Source organism: Portunus trituberculatus, chromosome 50 (assembly GCF_017591435.1).
Source record: "Portunus trituberculatus isolate SZX2019 chromosome 50, ASM1759143v1, whole genome shotgun sequence".
Classification (NCBI taxonomy): Eukaryota; Metazoa; Arthropoda; class Malacostraca; order Decapoda; family Portunidae; genus Portunus; species Portunus trituberculatus.
In genome coordinates, this window is record NC_059304.1 from 14470357 (window position 1) to 14478892 (window position 8536).

Below are 8536 nucleotides of genomic sequence, written 5' to 3' on the forward strand. Positions count from 1 at the left end.
GGCAAATGGGCAAGCCTCTTAACGTGTGGCCCCTGTTCACCTAGCAGTAAATAGGTACAGGATGTAACTCGAGGGGTTGTGGCCTCGCTTTCCCGGTGTGTGGAGTGTGTTGTGGTCCCAGTCCTACCCTAAGATCGGTCTATGAGCTCTGAGCTCACTCCGTAATGGGGAAGACTGGCTGGGTGACCAGCAGACGACCGAGGTGAAAAATTACACACACACACACACACACACATTTTTTCGGCCAATCACTGAAGACCTTGAGGCAAATAGAACCAATTAAAAGACCGCAAGATTATATTATTGAGTACTCGCTTCACCATTAATGTGTGTGTGTGTGTGTGTGTGTGTGTGTGTGTGTGTGTGTGTGTGTGTGTGTGTGTGTGTGTGTGTGTGTGTGTGTGTGTGTGTGTATGTTTAGAGGTGGGAAAAAATATCATTACCACCTGTCCTTCTCTCCCTCACTTCTTCCTTATTCCTTATGTTTGGAGGAAGAAGATGAGAAGGAAGAGAGGTAGTGAATGCAGAGAAGTTGGGATGATGAGTAGAGAGAAACAGGAGAAATTGATAGTAAAAGAAATAGCATTAATTGAAAGGACGATGGGAATAAAGGAAGAAAAAAGTAATGGCTTGAGGGATGCTGAGACAACTGTGTAAACCTATAAGAAAATAAAGGAAAAAATATATAAAAAATAGGCCTACACGTGGCAGGCTCTCTAAATTATGTGTTTCATCACTCGCTGCATCGTAACAGTTAACCAATACTGCACTTGTTTGCGGGTTCTGTGTGTTCATTGGCCGTCTAGTGAGATGGTGCAGCCAATCAATAGCTTCCCTCCCTCTCTGTCGCTGTAGGGTCCGTATTCAGAAACGCCTTGCTCTCTCACCACGAGTATTTTCGAAGGCCGCAGAGATGATTAGCTGTGTTTTCCAGAGTGTTTCCCTAGTTAGTAATGCTGAAAGCTTGTCAGTCTGTCTCTGGAACCGCAAAAACATCTTAAAAGACTCGTGTTGATTTAAATACAGTCCTTTTAAATAGTGAAGAAGAAGCGTAGAAATGTTTAAGAATACGTGCCAAGATGTCACCAAGACGCCATTTTGAGATTTTTTCAGTTCACAGTGTTACCTGTTTAACCCTTTCAATACAGGGACACATTTTTCTTGGGATTTTTTGTACAATTAGACCCTTTTATTGACATTAGGAAGGGTCTATGGAGGTCAGAAGATTAATGGCCACAGTCCTCACTATTTTAATCCCCTATATGAGTATCTAAAGTTGTATAAAATCACCAAATAGTAAGCAGCATGAATACTGTAAAGCGTCATGGTACTGAAGGGATTAACAGCGTGGTTTTGTTTATTGTGCTTTATGAATATTTATGGTTATCTTTATCTTTATTGTGTGTGTGTGTGTGTGTGTGTGTGTGTGTGTGTGTGTGTGTGTGTGTGTGTGTGTGTGTGCGTATGTTTTTTTCAGTGTTACGATAAGCCAATCTTTGTCTGTCTGTCATTCCATATGTATGAGTGTATGTGTTTATGTATGTATAAGAAGAACCAGCATCATCACTGACACAGCTGAGTGAAGTCACATAATCTGCAGAGAGAGAGAGAGAGAGAGAGAGAGAGAGAGAGAGAGAGAGAGAGAGAGAGAGAGAGAGAGAGAGAGACCGACAGACAGACAGACAGACAAAAAGAGAGACAGACAGACAAACAGACACAGAACAAACAATATTTTTTCAGATACAATTGTCTTTTTGTCAGTGCCAGTTGTGGAGGAGGAGGAGGAGGGGAAGGGAGGAGGAGGGGAGAAGGGAGGGGAGAAGAGAAGGAGGGGAGGGAGAGGAGAAGCAGAGGTGGGAGTGGCAGGAGACCGGAGGGGGAACAGTATTGCCAGAGCGGAATGACACGAGTCAGTTTTACCAGACACAAAGTTAAAGGGCGGGGAGGAGGGGAGAGAGAGAGAGAGAGAGAAGAGAGGGGGAGAGACTCAGCTGATGTTGGTAGTGTGTGTGTGTGTGTGTGTGTGTGTGTAAAAACAGGATAGTAGGTGAATGCGTAGATGATATTAAGGACACAGACGAGAATAGGCAAGAGGGGAGGAGAGGGGAGAGAGAGGAGAAAGAAGAGGAGGAGGAGGAGTAGGGGGAGGGAGGAAGAGGTTGGGAGAGGCATAGGGAGGAGGGGAGAGGAGGAAGGAGGACAAGACAAGACAGGATGGAGAAGAAGAGAAGAGGGGAAGGTGGAGGAAGGTTGAGGAGAGGAGAGGAGAGAGAGAGAGAGGGGGAGGAGGAGAGAGGGAAGGGGAGAGGGTAGAGAAGAGAGATAAGACAAGGGGTAGGAGACAAGAGGGCATGGGAGGGGAGAGGGGTGGGAGAATGAAGAAGGACGGGCAAGGAGAGGGAGGGTGGGAGAGGGGAGAGTGATGAGGGAGGGGAGGGAAGGGTGGGAGAGGGGAAGGGGGCACAGTGATTGGCGCAGCGAGCCTGTGAGGTTGCTGGCCACCTTGCTGTCCCTTTAAAGACCTTGAGACGCTCCTGAAGCAGACATACCCCTCCCTCACCCTTCTCCCCTCTCCTCTCCCCTCAACACTCCTCCTAACTCCCTCCTCCCTATTCCCTCTCCACTCTCCCCTCTCAACACTCCTCCCTCCAGCCCCCCCATCTGCCGTCACCTCTCCTCTCACTCTCCTCTCCACTCCCTCTTCTCCCCTCTCCTCTCCCGTCCCGTCCCCTCGGCTCTCCTCCCTCATCCCTCCCACACTTCAGCACATCCTCCTCCTCTCCTATATCATCTCTCCGCGAATCTATTAGTTTAGTCTTAGTCTTTAGTCAACGAAGTCATCTCTTGGTCACTCCAGCGCCCTTCTGAGTGCAAGGCTAGTCATGTTTACCTGATGGGTGTCCTCGAGTGTCCTGCGTGTCCTTGTTGCTGGCGGAGCGGCGGGGCAACTGGCACCGTTCCATGCTCCGCCTCGTCGTGTCCCACCCCGCCCCGCCTCGCCCCGTGCCGAACCGTCCCGCCCCGCGCAGCTCCGGCCCTCTCTTCTCTCGCCACCATGTGTTGTATGTACTTACCTTGCAAAGTTTGTTTCCTGTCCCCTTGTGGATGTGTTTTGTGGCCCCAGGGGAGTCTGGCCACAGGGGAGGGGGATGGGGATATGTATCGTAGAAGTGGAGGTGGTATGTGGACTTGCAGACTGGATGAGAGAGAGAGAGAGAGAGAGAGAGAGAGAGAGAGAGAGAGAGAGAGAGAGAGAGGGAAGGAGGAGGGTGTGGGAGAGCATAAAGGAATACAAAGGAAGAACGGTCAGCAGTGGACTTGTTGGTTCTTACAAGGATGTGTGTGATAAGCTACACTGTTTGATGTGAAGCAAGAGATGTAGGCTCGTAAAGAGAGAGAGAGAGAGAGAGAGAGAGAGAGAGAGAGAGAGCATGGGTGTGGTTGCCGGAGGAGAAGAGGAGGAAAAGGAGGAGGAGGAGGAGGAGGCAGGAGCAGAGGGGAGTACACTGGACAAACGTAATGAGACCTGCCAGGGAGAGCAAGGAAGCGTAGCCAGACTGCTTGTCCTGGAGCCTCTCAGGTGTGGCCGCGAGTGTGGTGAGGCGCGTTGAGGCAGGTGTGTTGGGGCGGGCACGGGAGGGTTGCTGAGAGGGGCCACAACATCAGAACACCATAACACCAGGACACCAGGACGCCAGGACACCGTGAAGACATGTAACCAAAAGGTGGTGTGTCCCAGGGGATGTGACGAAGTGTGGCCGGGGTACCAACACAGCAGTGAGCAGCATGATACATCAGTATGAGCAGAGGGAGCTGGGGGAAGGGGAAGGGTGAGGGGAAGGGGTTGCAAGGAGGGGAGGCCAGGTGAGGGAGAGGGAGTGGAGGGGAAAGGACGGTCACCTCTTCTGGTCAGCCTTGGAGAGGGAGAAGAAGCAGCAGCAGCAGCAGAAGGAAGAAGAGGAGGAGTTGGAGGAATAAGAAGACAAGGAAGAATAAGTCAGAGAGAGAGAGAGAGAGAGAGAGAGAGAGAGAGAGAGAGAGAGAGGAAAAAAGTAGAAAGATGATAACTGACAATACTCGTATCTACGTCTACTGTTAATTTGCTACACACACACACACACACACACACACACACACACACACACACACACACACACACACACACACACACACACACACACACACACACACACACACACACACACACACACACAGCTTCTTCCCCAGCTAGCTATAAATTAATTTGCGTTGTACTTTTACGGAAATTATACTTTCAACATACCACTGACAATTTCATAAGTAAAAACACATCGTATTTCACCACCGCGAGGTTGATGCCTTGACACTTGAAAAAAAGAAAGAAAAAACATATATATATAAAGTTTTCCTTCATGCAAGTTTTTAACCCCTTGAAAACATCTGATTTTATGCCTCTCAGCTAGCAACCGTAAATTCTGCCCTTAGCAATTAACAATTTATCGCTTTGATAATTATATTCTCTTAGGTTGCACTTGTCCAATTGTTAGTTTTACATTTTCGTCACACGGTAGTGGCAAAAAAACGACGGTTATCGCGGTAGAATGCATATGTAAGTTAGCGTTTTACATTTTTATCAACCAGTAGTTGTTAAAAAAAAAAGACTGATTATCAAGGCACACATATAAAAGTTACCCTCTTCATTATCCCGTCGAGCACTCGCTGTACCCAAATGAATGAAAGTCACAAAACACACGTACAAGTTATCATCTTATACACACAAGTAAGTAAGTTATCGCCTCCTGCTGTGATGGGACAGATAAGTTAGCATCTCCTCGTTATATACAAGATAACATGGCCTCGTCAGGGATGCAGAGAGTGGCCGTCCTCGTCACACAAATATCTCACAAGACAGCGTAATCGCGGCGGCCGGGCGGCGGTGGGGGTTACAGGGCGTCACTCACCTTGCCTTCGCTAGTGCGGACGCGTGGGGAAGCCTAATTCGTGATACCTGACGCGGTGACTACCAAACAGGAGGGTCACTGCGACCGACACTCAGCCCGTGGGAGTTGTAAACCAGAGAGAAGACCAGGGAGATGTGACGGACAAGCTGATAGTGTGTGTGTCTGTGTGTGTGTGTGTGTGTGTGTGTGTGTGTGTGTGTGTGTGTGTGTGTGTGTGTGTGTGTGTGTGTGTAGGTGCACGTAAAGAGGCAAGAAAAGATAAATAAAGGATCAATGGTACTACTATTTGGTGTTTGTGTTGTGGTGATGACTTGTGTGTGGTATTCGTGTGGTAGTGCTGCTACTTATCATCATCATCACCATTATCATTATCATCACCATCATCACCACCACCACCACTATTACTGTCTATAATCACTGGATATTTAATGATGAAGCAAAAAAATATGGCGTTGGTGTGTGCAGAGGGTGCAGACGTGAGGCGGCGGCGGCGGCGGTGGAGGTGACGGCGGCAGCGGTGGTGGCGGCGGCGACGGTGGTGGTGGGAGAGAAAGAGTTGTATGCCTCAGTATTTTGTTTATTGTAAATCCTGTGGCGAGGCAGACACAGACACATCCGGGACCATGCAGAGAGAGAGAGAGAGAGAGAGAGAGAGAGAGAGAGAGAGAGAGAGAGGAAGACAGACAGACAGACATACATAAGTGCGTCACTCAACTCATCCCCCTCATCCCCCTTACCTTTCCTATGCCTCCCCTCACCACAACCCCGACCACCACCACCACAACCCCTCACCTTCCTCCCCTCCCATCCCTCCCTCCCATCCATCCCTGCATCCACCTACTCACCTGGCGACGTGCACCTCCCTCGCACGTGCTCATTACTGCTCACCTGCACGCACCACCCACCGCTGACTCGAGGGAGCAGTGCCATGAGTAAAGACGCTGGCCTCTTCTTACCTCTTGAGTGTGACCTTGAGACGAGGGGAAGGTGGTGGTGGTGATGGTAGTGGTGGTGGTGGTGGTGGTGGAGTTTGTGGAGGCGATCCATATCTCTGTCTCACGTTTCCTTCTCCTCTGGTTCGATTTTACTTCGTCATGTTCCTTGTGCCTCTTCCTTGCTCCTCCTCTCTCCCCCTTCTTTCCTGCCTCTCTCTCCCCCCCTCATCAGGCTCTCTTCCCCCTCCTTCTCTTCCTCCTCCTCTTCTTCTTTTTCTTCTTCTTCTTCTTCTTCTTCTTCTTCTTCTTCTTCTTCTTCTTCTTCTTCTTCTTCTTCTTCTTCTTCTTCTTCTTCTTCTTCTTCTTCTTCTTCTTCTTCTTCTTCTTCTTCTTCTTCTTCTCTTTCCTATAGTCTCCGTTGCCTCCTTTTTTTCATCTCCTTCTTCTCTTGCTCATCCTCCTCCTTTTTCTTGCTTTCACTTGCTCTTTCTTGCTTCCTCCTTCTTCGTGTTTCTTCTGATTATTTTTCCCTCTGCTCTTCCTTTTTCTTGCTTTCTTTTCTCTCTTATTCTTTTCTATTTTTTCATCTTTTCTTTCTCTTCCCCCTTTGCTTATTTTTATCGACTTCTTTTATTCTTACTATTTTTTTTATTTGCTACATTTTTTACTACAGCTCTTTCTGGTGTTGGTGTATTTATTTCTTTGGTCTAATTGGTGAGTTTCTCTGGTGAAAGCTTGTATTCTCAAACATTTCTGCTTTTCATCTCCTCTATTTCAAAAGGCTATTTTTTTTAATTTACATGAGTTCTTTTGGGTGTTTTTACGGTTCTAGAGGCAGAGTGACAAGATTTCTTCATTATAAACAGGAGAAACACTCTTGAAAACGCCGCCAATCATCTCTGTGGTCTCTGTGGAAAATAGTCGTGGTGAGGGAGCAAAACGTTTCTGAATATAGCCTCTAATGCGAAATATCTGTGGCCTGTTAGCTCAGTTGGTTAGAGCGCCGTGCTAATAACGCGGATGTCGTGGGTTCGATCCCCATACGGGCCAAATATGAATCTAAATTTTTTTCGCTTTGTTTTTCTTTATGTGTATCTAAGGGAGTCGGTGAGGAAACTAATTAATATTGTTTTTGTTGTTGTTTTTGGTGTTGGTGGTGGTGGTGGTGGTGGTGGTGGTGGTCGAAGAAAAGAAAAAATGGGTGACCTTCTCTCGTGTTGCGTTCCTCCCCATCACCAGGCAGGAAATAGGTAAGGGACAGATGGTGAGGAGCTGTGACCTTGTGAGACAGTATAAACGGAAAGCTCTAGCAGTGTTTTCTCTCTTCCTCTCTCTCTCTCTCTCTCTCTCTCTCTCTCTCTCTCTCTCTCTCTCTCTGCATTAAAATCATCAAATAATGCACTCCGTTCGCAGATTTCTAACTAATAACAGGCCTGAAATATCACATCCCATTTCAGAACGTGACAAGATAAAAGAATTACAGTTTATTTTCATTTTATTTTCTCTTTCCTTTTTTTTTTTACCACTACCAACTAAAGTATAAGTCTCTCTCTCTCTCTCTCTCTCTCTCTCTCTCTCTCTCTCTCTCTCTAAGTGGCAACCAGACAGCGTTTTCTCTATCACGTGACCACTATCGGCGCAATGTATTTATTTCACATCCCTCAGATTAATTATTTCGTGACCATAAAATTACCTTATCTATATTACACATCTATCAGCTGAGTCGTCCACGTATATACAACTACCCTCTTATCTCCCTCTTTCTTCCTACTCCTTCCTTTTTTCCCTCCTTTTCTATCTCTCCTTTTCGACATCATATTATTGTCGTTGTCCTCGTATTTCTTGTTCTTGTTCTGCTCCCTATCTTCTTCTTTCTCCTCCTCTTCTTCCTCTTCTTCTTATTATTATTATTATTTTTCATCTTCTTCTTTCTTTTCCTCCTCTTCATAGTGAAATTTCTATAGTTTTTCTTACACGCAGCCTTGTATGAACCTGTTTTTTTTTTCTTTTCTCTTTCTCTCTCCGTTTGTATTCGTATATATTTTACTTCCTCCTCCTCCTCCTCTGCCTCCTCCTCCTCCTCCTCTTCTTCCTCCTCCTTCTCCTCCTCCTCCTCTTCTTCCTCGTCCTTCTCCTCCTCCTCCTCCTCGTCCTCCTCCTTCTACCCCTTTTCCTTCTCTTCTCTTCATCGTAATCCTTTCTGTAATTGTCATCCTACATCACAAACATCTCACTCCCTCCTCCTCCCCCTCCTCCTCCTCCTCCTCCTCCTCCTCCTCCTCCTCCTCCTCCTCCTCCTCCTCCTCCTCCTCCTCCTCCTCCTCCTCCTCCTCCTCCTCCTCCTCCTCCTCCCCCACACCACACCCCAGTCACGGTTCCCTCATTCCCGTCACCCCCTTCACATACCCCGCCCCTTCATGTATTCTCTTCTTCTCCTGCCTCTTCCTTCTTGCTTCCCCCTCCCCCCGCCCCACCTCCAGCAGTCGCCACCTCATGCCCTATTCGACCGCACACAAACACCCATTCTCTCCTCACGGTAATTTGGGCGCAGATTGCCTATTCACGACTCCTTTCCGAGGTCGTGCAGAAGCTATGTTGGAGCTGTTTCGAGGGCGTTTGTGTACTGTAAGGGCTGTGGAGGGAGGTGTCTTGGTGGTGTGT

The 8536-nt window shown here is 47.6% G+C and overlaps 1 non-coding gene across 1 annotated transcript; it reads left to right on the forward strand.

Moving 5' to 3' along the window:
• The first annotated feature begins 6851 nt into the window (after positions 1-6851).
• Positions 6852-6925, forward strand: Trnai-aau. The gene has a single exon. It is a non-coding gene; the product is annotated as a tRNA-Ile (tRNA).
• Positions 6926-8536: the final 1611 nt, after the last annotated feature.